General features: G+C 39.4%; 2 protein-coding genes across 5 annotated transcripts in view; one reads left to right on the forward strand and one right to left on the reverse strand.

Moving 5' to 3' along the window:
* Positions 1-11,142, reverse strand: part of LOC150083111 (nuclear distribution protein nudE-like 1-A) — a 246,800-nt gene extending 235,658 nt beyond the window's left edge. The window contains exon 1 of the mRNA XM_090378392.1: positions 10,922-11,142. The gene's annotated coding sequence lies outside the window, so the exon portion shown is untranslated. The remainder of the gene's footprint in view (positions 1-10,921) is intronic.
* Positions 11,143-11,322: 180 nt separating this feature from the next.
* Marf1 (meiosis regulator and mRNA stability factor 1-like protein) overlaps positions 11,323-20,308 on the forward strand; it is a 1,146,796-nt gene continuing 1,137,810 nt past the window's right edge. For all 4 annotated transcript variants that reach the window (XM_090377798.1, XM_090377799.1, XM_090377800.1 and 1 more), the window contains exon 1: positions 11,323-11,399. The gene's annotated coding sequence lies outside the window, so the exon portion shown is untranslated. The remainder of the gene's footprint in view (positions 11,400-20,308) is intronic.

Raw genomic sequence — 20,308 nt, forward strand, 5'->3', positions numbered from 1 at the left:
GGACACTGACACATACCGAGTATAATCTGAAGAGTTACTGATGAGGTAAATGTTGTTTTGGAAGCGTGATTAGGATCATCTGGTATTCTGTGAGATTATTAGTAAGAGAAAAAGCTTTAGCATCTCGACAAGTCAGGTCCAAATAACTAGAAAACCAAAGACAACTGGAATTTTCTAGTCAAAGAGTTCAAGTAATTAGTGGAGTAATAGAATGATAGAGGCAAGAAATGAATTTGACAGAAAGGGGAAGAGAGATTTTAAGATAGAGAAGATCAAACAGAGGGGATTCCATATTAGGAAGTCCATGAGAAGGAGTACTGGAGTGGACATACAAACAAGTACCACCTTTGATGCAATTAACAATTGGGATTTCGTCAATAAAAGTAAGTAGTGTGGCTCGACTACTAATGGACTCGAACTGAGACCACATATTTGTAAAATGAATAGAGTTTTTGGGAGGTTTAGATTTTTCTTTCACAGATAAGTTTGTTCTATTAGTTTTCATGATGGATTCAGTAGATAAAGTAAAAGCAGAGGGGAGAGGCCACATACAAATTAACGAAATTTTTGGATATAGTAATAGAGGCATGTGATGCAAGAAAGCAAATGTATAAACTCATGTAGCATCAGCCACATGTGTACACAGCAAGAATATACCCAGTTCCTTAACACATTTTTAACATGGCCTCAATAATGTCTTCTGCATACAGACTACTTGTCCCTCCAATCAGTAGCTGCATCAGATGTCTCCTAGAAAGTTACCAATAGGTTTGGTTGGGTGGACAATAGTGGCTGGCTTGCAAAAACTGTTTTAAAGCTGCACCCTTGAAATACAAGAAATACTAGACCTTACCATGATTCCCATCATCACCTCAAAAGACATCACTCATATTGCGTGAAAGAAGGAATGGGACTGAGCACCTTGTTCTGAAAAATAAACGTGGGCTGCCTAACCACTTCAAACCTGTAATAAGCAAAGTGGTATTGAACCACATGATGAGAGTTATCTACTGCCTGGTGACAGAGGAAGGGGGGGGAGGGCTACATTTTTTGATGTGGAGTGGACACATCCAGTACACTAGGTGAAGTATTTCAGGCCTTGCACATAGGGAGGGGAGGGTGGGGATAATGCTTACTAATAGTTCCAATATTGTGAATGTGTGTTCATAAGATCTGTTTGCAACAGAGTGATTGGACTTCTCCAAAATTTGGTCCACTTGACTCTCAAAGGGAACCCAAATATGCATTCATCAGCATTTATTAGTCTCCCAGGTAGTAAACCTTACCTGTCATACATCAGTAACTAATTAAAGGAATAAAAGCCACAGATGATTTTCTGCAATTTAAGTTTCATATTGCTTGCAATCGTACAACTAACATCACAAAATACAAAAAAAAAAAAAAAAAAAAAAAAATCATTTACTGTGACAAACCTAAAAGAACTCTGCCCATGCCAGTTTTATTAAAAATACAAATATTCTATCAAGGTTTTATTTGTTAAAAAAAAAAAAAAAAAAAAAAAATGGGTATTTGAAATCTCACCACTTTAATGCCTAGTTAAATAAATCCTGCTCTACTGGAAACATTTTTTCCTTCCATACGTAGAATCCTCATTCTCAAAAATGCAATTTTGCTTTTCCAATTTCATCAATTATTTATTAGTTAGGCATGCCTCACAAATGAAACAACTTTTGTACATTTTCCCTGTCTACTTCATCCATCCCTAGTTGATAGGGAACATCAGATTTCATGTTTTCTTCTGAATTATTTAAATCCATATAAACCATTAAACAAAATCTTCAGTGCCCTTTTCATACACTTTATTTAAAACCATGCAGATGCTCCTAACTGCTTACATAATGTAGTAAGACTTCTAAAACACTTGATTTTGACCTACTGGTGCCTGAAATTCCCTGAAGACATCTCAGGTAGCAGAGCTTAAAACTTGCCATGAATGCTGGTTCTTTCCACAGATAATACATTTTAACTTCTTATGTGATAATGGTGCTAGTGCCATTGTCAGTCATATAAATGATTCTTGAAAAATCATCATTTTTCATCCAAGATTTTAAACATGACTTCAGATGACAAGCATATGTTTTTTGGAATACCCCCTCCGCCAAAACTGAACAGTGAGTGTTTAAGTGGTAGATAAGCAAGAGTTTTAGTTTTATAAGTAAATCTTGTGAAGCATTATTGCCTAGCATAATGCAATCTCTGGTAGCTTTTAATCTTGATGCATGCTCTTGAGATACAAAAGTGCCTTGATGCCATTATCTCATTCAATTTAGAGCAGCTTTATCAAAATTGAAAACCAGGTCAAGGTTGGATAGTTACTGTAATCAATGACATTTCTTGCTATGCTGCATTTAATGTAGCAGGAAAAATTACGAACTGCTTAATGATCAGCACTCCTCATCTCACTACAAGTTTAGAATGCAGGTTATTGTGACCTTTAAATCTGCCAAACCATTCATTCACAAATGACTTGGTTTTTGATTCTTTGTTTTTGTTCTAAAGGTTTGGAAAATTCTTGCCTCCCTATGAATATTATCTCACTTATCAGTATTATAGCAGTGATTCCATTTTCTGCAGCTGGTTGCTTCCAGAAAATGCGAGTTTTACTGCATTCACACACTTAACCATTTCTTCTAAATTTCATAAGATTGTTCTAAGAAGTGAAGTAGCTAAATGTAAAGAACGTACATCCAGGCTGTCACAGACATTCTCTCAGATATGCCAGACAAGCTGTTCTTGCTACCTGTGAGTCTAAAACGCTGATGGAACTGATATTCGGGTGACACTCAAGTCAAAGTGGACCCAATTTCGGCGAAGTCCGGACGGTCTATGACAGCCAAATCCTCTGCTTGCACCTTCACGATGGTGGGACTGTTAGTAATCCTGGGTATAACCTTCATGCACAAGTACATGGTGGGTGACCACCCAGGTGTGAACCAACGTAAGCAGGGGTCGAGGTGTGGCGCCCACACCACATGGAGGAACGCCGCCCCTCTATGTTACCAGGCAGTACTAGGTGGTAGATGACTCTCATCAACCGGTGAAATACCACCACTTTGCTTATTGGAGGCTTGAAGTGGTGGAACCCATGTTTAGTCTCTAGAGCTAAGTTCCGGCCAACCCTTCCCTATCTCTTCCATCATGCAGTATGATTGATGATTTTTGAGGTTATGATGAATGTCGTGCCGAGATCCAATATTCCTTACATTTCGAGGGTACAGCTCTAAAACGGTGTTCGCAGGCCGGCCGCTAGTTAGTACACCGGACTGAACCTATCGGTAACTCTCTAGGAAGCTTCCGGATCAGCTAGTGTATAATCTTGCTACCTCTACTCTGCCAGATAGTGACTGGAGGGAGTCCGAGTAGTGTGTATGCGGGGAGCATTGTCGAGGCCACGTTATGTCAAGGATCTGGGTATATTCTTACCACATGTACGCCATATCCAAAAATTTCATTACTTCATACAGCATGTCCCACCCACTTTTTCTTACTATTGAATACACCATGAATTGTCAAACTAATAAGTTTATCTGGAAAAAGATCTAAACCTCCTAAACACTTCCTAATTCATTTCACAAATATACGTGGTCTCAATTCCAATCTCAATGATGTCCATTTCCACTTGCAGTCTTCCAAACCCCATGTACTTTTTCTGACTGAATCTCAGTTATCAGTTGATTCAACTACTGCTCATCTCAGATGTCCAAATTATTTGCTGTATGATTCCTTTCGCCTCAAAGGTGGTACTTGTGCATATGTCCGTTCTGATATTCCCTGTCAGAGACTTGGCAATTTGGAATCTCCTCTCTTTGATCTTCTCTGGCTTAAAATCTCTCTACCTCATTGTGTCAAATTCATCTGTTGTCTCTACCGTTCTCCCAACTCCACTAATCACTTGGAGCTCTTTGACTGCCTCTCTTTGCAACTTGACTTTCTCCAGTCCAACTTTCCTAACAGTGAGGTAATTTTCCTTGGTGATTTTAACGTTCACAACTCCAGCTGGCTTCCGTTTTCTAGTCACACCGACCCAGCAGGTCGAGATGCTGAGGCTTTTGCAATTACTAATGACCTAGCACAGATTGTTCATTTACCTACAAGAATACCGGTCAATCCTAATCATACAGCCAATACGCTTGATCTTTTTCTCACAAACAACCCTTCTAAGTACAAGGTTGAAGTGAGAGGTCCTTTAGGCACTTCAGATCACAACTTGGTGATTGCCTCTTCTCCAATGGAACCTTTATCTCATGGCTATTCCCAACCTCGTATTGTTTGGCATTACAAGAATGCAAAATGGGATGACCTGCGAGACTTCTTTTCTTCTTTTCCTTGGTCTGATTACTGTTTCAAAACTTCTGATGTCAACGTTTGCTCAGATCGTGTCAGTGAAATTATTCTTGCAGGAATGGAATCCTTTATCCCACACTCCACTTTAAAATCTCGTCCTTTATCTAAACCTTGGTTTTCCAATAAATGTGCTAAGGCTGTCCAAGAGAAGAACGTTGCATATCGTAATTGGCTTGTTTCTAATTCTTCAGTTTCATTTTCTGCCTACACCAAAGCTCGCAACAATTGTAAAGCAGTTATTAATCAGTCCAAACTAGAGTTTGAACAGGCTAAGAGTAGAAAACTTGCTTCTTGCCCTAATGGTAGCCGAGCATTCTGGTCTCTTGCCAAAGCTATTGGCCGCAACTTTTGCCCATCTCTGCTCCCACCTCTGTCCAAACCAGATGGTTCTGTTGTCACTTCAGCCAAGGATAAAGCTGACCTGCTAGCATCCCATTTTTCTTTGAGCTCATGTATTAATGATCTTGGTAAAACACCTCCCACCATTCCTAACACACTCCATTCAATGCCTCCTGTGGTCTTCCATCAAAAGGATATCAGAAGGATTTTGATGAATCTTGATGCTAAGAAAGCTCCAGGTCCTGATGGTATTTCTCCACTTGTTCTCAAAACCTGTGCTCCTGAACTTACTCCTATTCTTTGCCGCCTTTTTTCATTTTCTTATTCCAAAGGTGTTTTTCCTTCTGCTTGGAAATTTGCTCATATCCAGCCAGTTCCTAAAAAGGGTGACAAATCCCTCCCATCCAATTATCGTTCCATTGCAATTACTTCTACTCTTTCTAAAGTAATGGAGAAATCAATTAACCGCCAACTCTTAAACTACCTAGAAACTTTCCGTATGATCAACGATCGCCAGTATGGATTCCGTCAGTGTCGATCCACTGGTGATATTCTGGCTTATGTTACCCATTTATGGACTACTTCAATGGAAAGGTTCGGTGAAACACAAGTAGTTGCTCTTGACATCTCAAAGGCTTTTGATCGTGTTTGGCATAAAGGTCTTCTAAACAAGCTTCCATCTTATGGTTTGCCAACTGTTTTTAGTAATTGGTTATCCAGTTTTCTCTCTGATCGCTCACTGAGGGTGATGGTAGATGGCTCTCTGTCTTCTAACTTCTCCACTAATGCCGGTGTCCCCCAAGGTTCAGTTCTTTCCCCCACTCTTTTCCTCTTGTATATCAATGACCTTCTTCCATTGACTGGAAATCCTATCCATAGTTTTGCCGATGATAGCACATTGCATTCAACTTTCCATTTTGAGAAACCTTGTCCAGCTCAATCAGCTTTAAGTTCTCGAAAATCTGCTGCCAATTACTTAAATGCCGATCTTCAGGTAATTCTCCAGTGGGGCAAAGACAACTTAGTTGATTTCAACCCTTCTAAAACTCAATCTTGTCTTATATCTCGCAAAAAGGATTCTTCTGCTCCTATGCTTATCTTTAGTGACACTCCGATTTCTAGGCAAAATGATATATCTCTTTTGGGGATTACCCTGACTTCTAATCTCTCTTGGCACAAGCACATTACAAATATTGCTTCCTCTGCATCTAAAAAACTTGGTTTTCTCTTTCGCTCTCGGCGTTACTTTTCTCCCAAACAGCTGCTCACTCTGTATAAATCGCAAATCCGCCCTGCCATGGAATATTGTTCCCACTCTGGGGTGGTGCCCCCAAAACCTCTCTCAGGCTTCTTGATTCCATTCAGAAGAGGGCAGTTCGGTTAATTAATGATTCATCTCTAACAGAGTCTCTCCACTCGCTGTCTCATAGACGCACTGTTTCTGCTGCATGCCTCTTCTACAGATACTTCCATGGGCACTGTTCTTCTGAATTGGCTTCTATAATTCCCGCTCTCTCTTTCAAAACAGTCCGAACACGTGCCGCCACCAGCCAACATCCATTTACTGTCCAACTTCAAACCCACAGAACCAACTTTTCATCTTCCTCATTTATTCATTCAACTGCCGTTTTCTGGAACAACCTTCCTTCATACGTATTTCCTGAAAATTACAATCTACAGAAGTTCAATTCCAATATCAACAAATATCTTCTTTCGTCTTCTCAACCTCCAACCCAATCACGGTACTAAGTACTATAGGTTTAATACCTCTCGTGTTTGGGGTTCTCATAAAAAAAAAAAAAAAATCCATTTGACATTTGTCTGCTTCAAGGTTCTTTAACACCTCTATTTAACTGGGTATAGTAGCTGGCTACCTGACACTGACCTTCTGTTAATTGTTCTAAGAAGTGAAGTAGCTAAATGTAAAGAACGTACATCCATTTGACATTTGTCTGCTTCAATGTTCTTTAACACCTCTATTTAACTGGGTATAGTAGCAGGCTGCCTGACACTGACCCATGTTAACTGTTAATCAATTTTTTTCCCTACCTTTCGGACAGAAATCGTTTTTCTACTTCCACTAGTTCAATAAACACATACAGTCACTTACATTACATAATACATTCCCGCCTCCGTAGCCAGGTGGGCAGGAGCAGCAGTGCATAGCACACGCTTCTTGATTAGACAGAGTTCGAGCCTGTGACCACCAAATACGGAGGATGTGGGAAGGTCAGGGAATGACCACCGCATATCCCTGGAGCAATATGGCCTTAGTTGCTAATGCTCCTAAAAACCAAATAACAACATAATACATTTAGGGCAATAGCCTCAAATTACATAGGAGAGTTAACTAATGTATAAGTTAGTGCTAGAGCATCCTGTCTATGCACAGCCAACTACTAAGTAGTTAAAAAATGGAATCATTTAAGTATATCTCATATTGTGAATACTTTTGCAACGAGTTACCATGATATTGCACTACCTTGAATAAGTAATGGTTCACCTTAACTTAAGTATAGCCCAGTTGTGAAGCTATACTTCGCAACTGGGCTGTCATCATTGCAACACCAGGGTACCTGCCCATCCACCGACGAGGAGCCAACAAGCTCCAAAAATGTGCAGTCTGGGTGGTGGTATCCACTGAGAATAAGCAACATTAGTCTTCTCCATTGGTGAAGCATTACTTATTTGAGGTAGTGCAATATCATGGTAACTCATTGTAAAGGTATACACAATATGAGATATACTTTAAATGATGCCATTCTTCAACTACTTAGTAGTTAGCTAACAGTAATAGACATGATGCTCTAGCACTAATACGCACAGTCTTACCCTAACTGTCTTATTATTATATAGGTTTATTACTGTTTCCACAGAATAATGATGGGAAAATGAAACCCAATATTCACTCCAAATGGCCACCACACTGCAGGAAGTAAGGTATATTTTCAAATTTTGTGCATGCAAAATTTGAAATAAACCTGAAAATGGGTGTAACTAAAAGTATAGAATAAAAAAAGTATAGTATATATAACATGTTTTAATAATATTCATATACATAATATACAATTTTTTTTTTTTACAATTTTCAGCAGATCCAATGTTTTATTTAATTTTTTACACAGCACATTTTACAAATTAAAACACAGCACATTTTACAAATTAAAAGGAAATACAATAAGTACTGCAATCCATTAAGAAACAATGGTCCTGTTTAAGCAGAAAAAAAATCTAAATTTTAAAAACAAAGGTGGCCACTGTTTTTGGTTCATTTTGAGCCCACCACCCTCAAGTTAATTTCAAGTGTTATTACATTTTCCTTTCTTTTAACTGGATTCATCAACACTACCATATAATCACTTTCTATAAAATTTATAGATATACAAAAGAATTTTAAAAATTAATTTAAAACTAAGTATTCAGACAGCAGTAAAACTGCAAATCCTGGATAATCCACACCTCCTACAAGATTCACGAACATAACCCCAGGGGCTCAAATCTGGTGAGTCATTATTCTTCTCTTTCTTGGTGATTCCCTTCTACTTCTGACTCTTGTTTTCTCTCTCTCTGTTTCTCAGGGTAACTCAAATTTTTTTGTTTGGTGCAGCATAAGCCTCGGGTTTCCTTGCACCATATGGCTAATAATAATAATAGCGTATAGTGTTTCATGCCAAGCAGCACCGGGGGTTCCCCCAACTTTGTAGTAACTAGAGCTGTGACAAATAAATGACTTTGTAAAGGCCAGATAGCGTGGGTTAGCGAGTGTTTGTGTAAGGCTAGTGTTGGGTTGTGGTGGTCTGTTGTTCATCTTGCCTCTTAGCCTAGTCACCTGTGGAACCGGACAGACCCCTAGTTACCATCCTTAGCTGTGAACCCTGGCATTACTTAAGCTTACCAGGGAGAGCCATTTAAAAAAAAAAAAAAAAAAAAAACACACACAAAGGAAAGGCGTGCAAGGAAGATAATGTGTGGGATAAAGGTGGGAACAGATGGGGGGGGAGGCAATAGTTGAGGTGCTCGCCACGGCAAAAGGTTGGGTAGGAACCACCTAAGTTGGGGCTAGGAAAGTAGTGAATCCCCCAGTAGGGTGGGGAAAGAAAGGAAGTAGGGAAAGGGAACGCTTTGGTTGAAGGTTGCCACTCGGGATGAAATGATCAAACACTGACCTGGACCAGCCCAACAACCAGTGTCAGCATCCCACACCATGCCAAAGCAAACAACATGGTGTCAGCAGGGATAGTCCAGAAGAGCCCAGGGCCCCCATCCCTTGGCCATCAGTCTTGTCTGGTCCTGAGGGATGGGGGAGGAAAAAAAAAAAACATGCAATTTGTTCTAGTCATATGTCTTTCATTCTTTTTAAATCTTTTTCTTTTTATGTATTTTATAATTTTCTTAAATTTCTTTTAATATATATAAATCTTTTTCTACTACTATGGACAAGTATAGAAACGCAATTCCTCATACATGGTCAGGTGTAGTCCCCTGACCATGTATCAGGAACTGTGTTTCTATACTTGTCCATAGTAGTAGAAGAGGAACACCTGATCATGTATCAATATTTATTTTTACAGACATCAGATCAAGCATTTTTTGCATTACCCACGTTAGACCTTTCACTAAAATTGTTTCCCCCCCAAATCTGATGACAGCTATACCATTTGCATTTTATTAATATTTTGTTGTACTAATTTTACTTTACAGTTCCCCCACTTTATATTGGCTTGGAAATTCAGGCCCTAGTTTACTTAATTCATCAAAACCTCTAGGTTCATCTTGCCTCTAAATTCTTTCACCTTTCACTAATCTACTACTCTTCTTTTTCTACTTTCCTCACCCTTATAGTTACTAGCACCTTGTGTAACTTTCATATCCATTTATACTTAATTTAATTTAATATTAATACAAATTACATATATTCTTGAATCCTTTAATGCTGCTTTTTTTTTTTTTTTTTTTTTTAGGAGCATTAGCAACTAAGGCCATATTGCTCCGGGATATGCGGTGGTCATTCCCTGACCTTTCCACATCCTCTGTATTTGCTGGTGACGGGCTCAAACCACGGTCTAATCAAGAAGCGTGTGCTACGCACTGCTGCTTCTTCCCACCTGGCTACGGAGGCGCCCCTTTAATGCTGCTTTGCACTTTTAGGTGCATCTGTCATACCCAATTTATTAATCTTGTTTTCATCAAAACCATTTCATCTACTGTTTACCTCTTTTCTATGTACTCTTTAAACTTTTTTTTTTAAAGAGTTGCATTGAAAACCCATTTATAAATATATATACACACACTTTTTTTCTTTATATCATACATCCACCATTCTTACTCCCACCAGGGCATAAGTGATATAAACTAGAAAACTTTTATAAACAAAGCTCACAACATTTAAATAACAATCTTAATAATAGAAGTAATAGAATAATTAAGTAGCAGGTTTAAATTAATTAAACATAAAAGCATATCCTATGTGTCGTGCAGTAAGCTGCACGACACATACAGTATCTTCATCTCAATTCAGCTGCATGCAACCCTGGTTGCATGTCAAGTCCAGTCCCATAGTTAATTCAGGGTAAGTCGAGTCAGTAACGTAAGTGCTTTACATTTTTGTCTGTATTTCATACTGACATACAGATTTTCTATTGGCAATTTATCAAGGGGTTCTTGGGTTGGCTGCATTTGAGAGATTCAGGAACAGATGGATTGGCGTAGTTGTTAAAAAGCACACTGGTGCTCTCTAATAAACAGGCCAAACCAACCGTTTGCTCCCGGCCACGTGGTGGCGGCCTTGTCGGTATTGCAGTTTGCACTGTATTCAAAAGCCACCAATCAACTGTCAACTTTAGCAAACACAATCCAACCGTTTAAAGTGACATTCTTAATTCAAAATAAACAGTGGCGTCATGTCACATCAAGCCATTGCTAATAAAATACGTTTATGTACTTTATTTTATAATTCTTTTTGAAAATTTGGCGAGGAAAGAATAAACAGCGTTAATCGGAATCTACGTAAAACGAAGCTGCGTTAAACGGGATCTGACTGCATTTCAAAGAGTAGTAAACACTTCATCACAAGACTATTTTCAATTAAATAAGTGAAATACAATATTAATGACACATTCAGGAAATTTCAAAAAGAACGCCAATAATCACTTCCTTTTTAAAGATATTTAAATCCACAAAAAAATAAGCTATATTTTAATATTTTTGATAAACTTACGCTGAAAACAGTGATGTCTACCGCATCTTGTTGTTATTCAACATAACTTTACTTTTGAAGGGGAATTCATACGGGTTACTTACAAATATAATCTGAACCTAACTTACTAACTGGGCAATATCTAGTCATAAGCAAATTTCAAATTAATATCTACAGTGAAATATAAGAAATCCATAAAGAGCCCTATGATTTATAGGCTTACGGCATACATCGATAGTATCTGCGTGAATGACAGACGTCAGGTTATTGATCACGTGATTTTTATTAAAATTTAAATTTGTTAAATTTCCTTTATAACCATATTTTAATGTTTATTTAAATAGTGTCATCGATGTCTTTATTTTTTTAAATTGAATAGCATTTAGAGAAAAACAAAGTTTATTTTAAAATTTAGTGTGAGACTAGTAAACATGGCGCCAATGTGTTGCTACAGCAATTGCCAACGCTACAATCAACTTAAGTTCATCAATTATTCCAGGTAAGAGAAGTTCAGTAAACGAGGATGTGGATTTGTGTAGATTGAAAGTGGATATATTGAAATATTTTCGGAATTGAAGCACCGTTGGACTTGAAATACATAAAAGAAAATCCTTTCTTTAAGCTAGCTAAATCTGCTGGTCGACATTCCTTGTTTGGATCATAGTTCTAATAAAATCATGATACGTCAAAAGTACTTATAGTTAATTCTCATTTAAGATACAGTAATATAGAAGTTGAATGGCAGTTTTCCCCAAGCAGTTAGCATTATTATAATAATGAAAGGAAGAACACTACTCTGCATAATAAGATATAATTGTTGAACTGCGGTAGTCGACTTTTTAACGTATAGGACGACTAAATACCAAATTAAATAAACATCAGTAAAAACCAGAAATTAAAAAAAAAAAAAAAAAAAAAGGTTGTTTTTTTGGTTAGTCTTTACAACCTGTTACAACTTCCGATTGATTATTGCGAATAGCAGTGATTGATATGCCTAGCCCGCTATGATTAGTCTTAGTTAGGGTGTAGTAGTAGTGGCATGTGATGCAAGAAAGCAAATGTATGAGCTTATGCAGCATCGGCCAAAAAAAAAAAAAAAAATCACACCATTCCCTCCAAATGCCTGTCCAGTTCCTCCTTCAATTTATTCAAGCTATCAACTTCCACAACGACAGATGGAAGTTTGTTCCAGCAATTAACCACCCGCTGGCTAAAGGCAAATTTCCGCACATCTATTCTACATTTGTCTTTTCTTAATTTGAATTTATGCCCCCTTAGGTTCGTAATCTGAACAAGTGGAAGGATCCCATCAGAATTCAGCGTGCTCAATCCATTCAAGGCCTTATATACCTCAATCAGATCACCGCGCAGGTGCCTAGTCTCCAGCCACTGCAATTTGCAGAACTTAAGCCTCTCTTGGTAAGAGGATCCCTTCATTCCCCTCACCAATCTTGTTGCCCTTCTCTGTACCCGCTCAAGTAAATCTACATCCTTCCTAAAATGAGGTACCTGTATGCAGTACTCAAGGCGTAGGCTGACCATGGCCTTATACAGAGGGATAATCACCTCCTTTTCCCTGCTAGCAAAATTCCTATATATCATTGACAAAACCCCATGACCTGCCCTGGCAGCCTGTCTGCATTGCTCAGAGAACTTCATATCTGACTGCACAATTACTCCCAGGTCTTTTTCATTTTCTACCACCTTAAGTGTAGTACCACACAGTTGGTACGTTTCTCTGGGGTTATTTCTACCCATATGCAGTACTTTGCATTTGTCAAGGTTAAAATTCAGTTGCCACTTCTTAGCCCATCTGCCCAAATTATCTAGATCCTGTTGCAGTAGCAGACTGCCATTACTGTCATTAACAACCCTGCCAACCTTTGTATCATCTGCAAACTTCGACATTAAGCCTGATATACTTCATCAATATCATTGATAAATATACAAAACAACAGTGGACCTAACACCGAACCCTGTGGGACTCCACTAATAACATTAGTCCAAGAAGAGCAGCACCCATTGATTACCACCCTCTGTCTTCTCGCACTTAACCATCCTTTTATCCATTGTAGCAACTTACCCTTAATACCATTCTGCTCCAATTTGTACAATAGTCTTCCATGTGCAACAGTGTCAAAAGCTTTCCTGAAATCCAAATATATGATATCAAAATTGTTTTTTGCATCCAGTTCCTTTGTAACCACATCATAATATCCTATCAAATTTGTCAGACAAGACTTTCCCTTAACAAACCCATGCTGTGTCTGAATTATTGCTGCAGTCTTGTCTAGATGATCCTGCAATGCATCCTTAACCAGTGACTCCATTATTTTACCTGGAACAGAAGTTAAACTAACTGTTCTGTAATTACTCGTGTCACCCTTCGATCCCCCTTTGTGAATTGGGGATACATTTGCACATCTCCAGTCCGTGGAAACCTCTCCTGAGTCCGAGGATGCTCTCATAATTATGGCTAAGGGTTTGCTTAGTTGCCTTGCCACCTCCTTTAATATAACTGGATAGATCCCATCCACCCCAGGTGCTTTTCTTACGTTTAACTTCAACAATTTCTCTTCCACTTTGCTCTCAGTTATTACAAGATCATTAAGCGCCCTGCTACAATTTGATAACCTTCTGCCATTTTCAAACCTTAATAATTCCTCACGTGTGAATGTAGATGCAAAATACTCATTCAGTTTGTTTGCTATCTGAGCAGGATCATCAACAGTCGAACCATCGATGTCAAGTGGACCAGATTCATCCCCTTCCTTTTAGAGTTTATATAAGTAAAGAAATCCTTGCTGTTTTTCTTAGCATCTTTTGCCAAGGATTTCTCGTAATCTGCCTTCGCCTGCTGAACCTCCTTTGTGATCTGATTTCAGATTAACTTATATCTGCCATAGGCTTCAAAAGCCCTTTCGTTGACCCCTGAAGGAAGCAAAAACCCTTTCCTTGACCCCTGATGGTAATTAAATCTTTAAGTAAATCCCACGTCAGTACACTGTGATCACTGCCACCTAGTGGTTCTTTAATCTGCAAATTCCTAATACATGAATGATCACTGCTGATAACCAGATCAAGAGTATTACCCTCTCTGGTTGCCTCTCGAACATGCTGCTGCAGAAAACAATCATCCAATAAATCCACAAAAGTCTGACTAGTGTGTGTTAGTGCCCAACCCACAAGTTCCAGTCAATATCTGGGAAGTTAAAATCCCCCATTATAAGACATTCCGATTTACTAGCCCACTCTATTTCTCTGTACAATTGTTCATTGTACTCATTCGAGTCATTAGGCCTATAACACACTCCTACTCTAATTTTTGCTTTCGCAGTGCTTATGTCACACCAGACTGACTCAACAGTGCACTGTTCATCTATATCAACTGGATGCACTTCTTTTGATTTTGCGTGGGAGGGGGTGTTGACCCCCTCCCACACAATTTTAAAATGGGGGAACGCATTTTCTCATATTAAAGCAGCGGTGGGGGGATAAACATCCTAAGACTAACCATAGCGGGCAAGGCGTGTCAATCACCGCTACTTGCAACCATCGAACATTGGCAAAATCTCTATGTATTTACCACAACATAGATACTTATTTAGAGATTTATTCCAAAAATATAAAAAAAAAAGTTGAAATTTACTTTATAGTACTTGCCCATTGAGCTTTGTGAAAGGAGTGACAAGCTAGCCTAGCTCCTCCCACTGGTTTGCAGTGATTGGTCCAATTTTGATTTAAAACCAGTGGCAAAGGGAGAATATCAGTGCCAAAGAAGGGAGGAATAGTTGCGGACCAGTGGATGGAGCTAGGACAGCAATGGCTAAGCACCATAAAGTAAATTTTGATCAAAAAAAATTTCACAATTAGTTCTCAAGTCCACGTCAAGTGTCGAGTAAATAGATTGAAAAGTACCATATTGAAGACCAATCTGAGCAAAACCTTCTCATAGCACCAAATTTGTATAGAGACACCACTAAGGAGCCACATATAGAAAGCACATGCAGGAGTATGATGAGAAAACAATGGATTCTTTAGCAGAGATTCCATTATCTCTCAAAATTGATGGATCTTTGCATTCTAACATAGAAATTTTTAGGTGAAGCAGTGAAATTGACCTAGCACTATGAGACAAACTAAAACAGAAACCCCAGATGACTTTGGCACTGTGAATCACATTGCCACAGAAACATCACACAGGTACATCAGATGATTTTCCACCATGAATCAAGTCAGTCCGGATGACTTAGCAGCATGAGCCACATCTCAAAACAGCAGAATATACACTGATGACCAAAACATTATGACTGCTTATCTAATATGGTGTTGGTCCTCCACATGCACCAAAACAGCTCATACCCGGCGAGGCATGGATGTTACAAGATTTCTAAATGTGTGTGAGTTGTGGTATCTGGTACCAACACATAACCAGCAGATCCTTTAACTCCTGTAAGGTCCGTGGTTGAGACGCCGCAGATCGGAGTTGCTGTCTGGAGGATTGATGTCTGGAGAATTCAATACCTGGAATCCTTTCTCGTGTTCTGCTAATCACTCTTGAACAATCTGGGCGGTGTTGCATGGCACATTATCCTGCTGAAAGACGGCACCGCCAGAGGGAAAGACTGTTGCCATGAAAGGTGTACATGGTCAGCAATGATGTTTAGGTAGGTGGTAGACGTCAGAGTGCCTGGCACATGGATGACTGGACCCAGGGTATCCCAGCAGAACATCGCTCAAAGTATGACACCGCCGCGGTGTTGTTTTTGTCCCACGGTGCATCCAGGCGCCATCACTTCTCCAAGTGAACGACACACACACACGTACCCGGCCGTCCATGTGGTGCAACAGGAAATGCGATTCATCAGACCAGACGACCTTCCAATTACTCAAGTGCAGCGAGCATCAGTTTCAATGCTCACGTGCCCATTGTAGGCACTGTCGTTGGTGAACCGTGGTTAGCATGGGCACTCGTAGCCGCAGGCCGCTACGAGTGCCATCACTTCCCCAGGTAAATGATGCACATGTGGCTGTCCACATGATTTATCGGACCAGACGACCTTTTTCCAATCACTCAAGGTACAGTTTCGATACTCGTGTGCCCATTGTAGGCGCTATCGCCAGTGAACTGTGGTTAGCATGGGCACTCAGAGCGGCGTGCGGGTACGCAGCCCCATTTTCAACAGGGTTCAATGTACTGTGTGTCGTGACACATTACTCTGCATTCCAATTACCGGCGAGTTGCACCACAGTCGCCCTTCTGTTGCCATGTGCTATCCGGGAGAGCCTTTTCTCACCTCGAGCATCAATGAGCTGTGGTTGTCCAACACCTCGACGGCGGTTCATGGGTTTCACCTCCTCGGACCACTTTTGGTAGGTACTAACCACGGCTGACTATGAGCACCCCACCAGCCGAGTCGCTTGGGATATGGTACCATATCCCAAGCGACCCAGTTGTCTGGCCATTACAATTTGACCTTTGTCAAACTCGCTTAAGTCCGTTGCCTTTCCCATCTGAAGAACAAGAGAAACACTGATTAATGGAGCTCAGTATCAGGTGTTTTTTATAGTGTTCTGACCTGCACACGTGCCCTAAGTTGCTTCAATTTGCATAACAACTCACTGGTTGTAATGTTTTGGATCATCGGTGTATATTACTCAAAGATAGGAACATTTAGTTGCAAAGTGAAAGTGGACACCCAACGAAAACTTAGACAGGATGCCATATTAATGTCTACCAACACAATTTTGAAGTATGTTTGTCCTTAGAAATTATACTTCCACTTGTTGGAACTCCAAATAGGTCAAATGCCTATTCCCAAAGATACACCCCAAAAACTCATCACTTGTCACTGCAGTGCAGTCTTTTGCTACATTCTGCTATGCTTGTAGGCTCCAAATTGCTCTCAAACAGACTGGGCTGCAGCAATACACTATAAAAAAACTACAGTAATAACCTCGGTTAATGAATCCTCTGGTAACGAAGCTCCTTTATAAAGAAGTCAGAAAAAAAACGTCCTACAGCGCATGCGAAAGTTTGTTGTAGGGATTTTTGACATACCTAGAACTCACTTCATGATATACAGAGCAGTGGTTAATTGTCATTTATATCATGTGCGGCGCGCCTCCGTAGCCAGGTGGGCAGGAGCAGCAGTGTGTAGCACCTGTTTCTTGATTAGACTGGGGTTCGAGCCCGTGAGCCACCAAATACGGAGGATGTGGAAAGATCAGGGAATGACCACCGCATATCCCCGGAGCAATATGGCCTTAGTTGCTAATGCTCCTAAAAACCAAATAACAACAACAATATCATGTGTACCTGCTATAGTTGTTTTAATATAATTTATTAAATATGTAATTAAATATTAATTTCCCAGTATGTCACGAAAAGGTAAAACAATATCTCTGTAAACCAAAATGCAGATTATAAGGAGGATAGAAGCTGGAGAAAAGAAATGCCATGTAGTGCAATCATTGGGGTTAGCACAATCAACTTTAAAAACAATTTTAAATCAAGCTGATAAAGTTAAACAGTCTGGGCTAAATTGTAGCGACATTACCGCATTAAAATTAACACACACACGTAGTAGCATTATAGAAAATATGGAAAAATGTAAAGATTATAGAAAACATGGAAAAAAGTGTTTGGGTAGATGATATTTTTTTTATTTTTTTATTTTTTGGTAGTTGTTGGTGCATCGGCTTCTGTGGCCATAATGCAACTCCCAAGGTTTTTGCAGTACTTTGATCCAAGCCCAAAGGCGGGATTCAAACCCACGACCTTTGGGTTGCCAGACAGGCACTTTACCCACCCGGCTAGCCCAGTCGGCCGGTAGATGATATAACAGCGTCACATAACAGTCGCCCAGGTGATAATTCAACACAAAGCATTAAAATTGTTTAACCATTTAACCTAAGGAAACCATCAAGTCTTTTGTGGCTTCTCGCAGTTGGTTTGAGAAATTCAAAAAAACAGGTAAGAATTCATAGCATTAAACTGATGGGCGAGGCTGCAAGTGCCAACATCCAGGCAGCAGCAGAATTTCCTGCACAACTGCAATTTGTAGTAGACAAGGAAAATACCCGCAGAATTTGGTATGTGGATGAAAGTAGACTATTCTGGAAATGCTTGCCTTCCAAAACTTTCAACTCCCGAGATGAGAAAAGAGCTTCCAGGTTTAAGGCAGCCAGGGACTGATTAACACCGTTGTTGCATGCAAATGTATCTGGGGATATGAAGCTAAAAACAGGGCTTGTTTACCATTCTGAATGCTTTGAGCTAAGGATTCTCCAAACCTAATTTGCCTGTAATATGGAAATCAAATAGAAAGGCCTGTGTGACAATGGACTTGTTTACCGATTGATTTGTCAACTATATTTGTCCTACTGTCCAAAGTTATTGTGAACAAAATAATTTCGAACCCAAGGTACTTTTTTTACTGGATAGTGCATCAGGTCATCCTTCAAATCTTGGCTCACTACAAACATGCATTCCTGTTGAAGTGCTGTTTCTCCCACCAAACACAACTTTGCTTCTACAGCCAAGGGATCAGATCTTTATAGCAACCTTTAAAGCCCAAAAGTGAGATGCACTTTTAGTCAACTGATTGAGGCTAATGATGAAACACAACAGTTGATCAATAATTTCTATAAAAATTACAACATTACGAAAGCAATCAGCAGTTATCAAAGAAGCCTACGATGAAGTGACAGATCAGTGCCTTAATGGTGTTTGGTGACAAATATAGCTTAATCCGTAGCCGAGTGGGCAGGAGCGGGAGTGCAGTAGCACACGCTCTTTGAGTAGACTGGGGTTCAAGCCCCTGACTGCTGAATACGGTCGATCTGCCAACCCGCACTGGACCAGCGTGGCAGATTATGGTCCATTTCCCTCAGCATGAATTGTTGAGGAGGCTTCCATCCTGCAGTGGGTTGATAATGGCTACACTTGACTTTTTTTTTTTATGGCTCAGTGTTGTTACAGAACGTGATGGAGTAGAATGTGAAATTCCTGCAATTAGCACAGAAGTTATTTGAATGGTGCATGCAATAGGCTTTGCAGAAGTCAAAGTAGCTGATGTTCAAGATTTATAAAGTAACCACGGTGAGACACACTAACAAATGAGTAACTCCAAGGGTTAACGGAGCAACAAGTAAAGTAAACAGTTCAGAAAATGAAGAAGAGGATCACCCAGAGTGGATAGTAACAACACAGACCTTGTCTAATTGTTTAAATGAAGTGACTCTTGCCTTATGTCTTATCAGAAAATGATCCCGATTTTTAACGAAGCTGTATTGCCAAGGGATCTGTTTTAAATACTTTAACTTGTTATAGCAAGATGCTATCTATGAGATTGAAAGAAAAAAGCAAGACAGTCATCCCTAGATGCATTTTTGAAAAAGTCATCAAGTGAGCACTAGTGTTGTTTTGTGTTATTTTTCATAAGAGATTTTAAGTTTACTGATTTACTTGACTCTTGCGAAGTTTTCTTTAATATTTTATAATATAATATGTATGTTCTTATTTCAAATAAATTTATTTTGAACAATTTGTACCTCTTTTTAAGTGTAGGAACTTATCCATATTCTTGCCATGGTATTTCTACCTCCGATAACGAAGTTTCTTATAACAATCTAAAGTACTGGAATGCATCTTCTTCATTAAGTGAGGTATTACTGTATTTTATTAGGGCCATCCAAGTCCAAACCTAAGTTTGGACTTGGGTGGCCCTAGTCCATATGTATTATGTCCATCAACTGCATGTCTTCTGTGCTCAATTTGGTTGTTTAGCTGAATGAAAAACTCAAGTTTCTGGGAGAAAAAGTAGTATTAGTAGCGAAATTTGATGCACGGAAGCAAGCATATACAGCATCAATCAAAAAAATAAAAACCCTTCCCATTTCACTCATCCAATTTGCTCCAACGTTTTGTCTGGTTTTTTCTTGAATTTATTTTAGCTGTCAACTTCCAGTACAATTAGGCAGTGTTGTTAATGATAGTACGCTGCTGCAATAGGATCTGTAAAAGTTGAGCAGATGGGCTGAGAGGTGGCAACTGAATTTTTTAAATTGACAAATGTAAAGTACTGCATATGGGTAGCAGTAATCCCAGAGTATTGTATTACACTCAGGATAGTGGAGAATGAAAAGGACCTGGGGGTAATTGTGCAGTCAGATATAAAGTTTTCTGAGCAGTGCAAAAAGGATGCAAGAGTAACTCATGGTGTCTTGTCAATGATGTACAGAAATTTTGCTAACAGAGATAAGGGGGTGATTGTCCCCTTGTATAAGGTAATGGTCAGGCCACACCTTGAGTACTGTATACAAGTCTGGAGGATGCCTCATTTTAGGAAAGAGGTAGAGTTGCTGGAGGGAGTGCACAGAAGGGCAATGAGATTGGTGAGTGGA

Source organism: Mastigoproctus giganteus, chromosome 7 (assembly GCF_048544385.1).
Source record: "Mastigoproctus giganteus isolate SK-2022 chromosome 7, ASM4854438v1, whole genome shotgun sequence".
NCBI lineage: Eukaryota > Metazoa > Arthropoda > Arachnida > Uropygi > Thelyphonidae > Mastigoproctus > Mastigoproctus giganteus.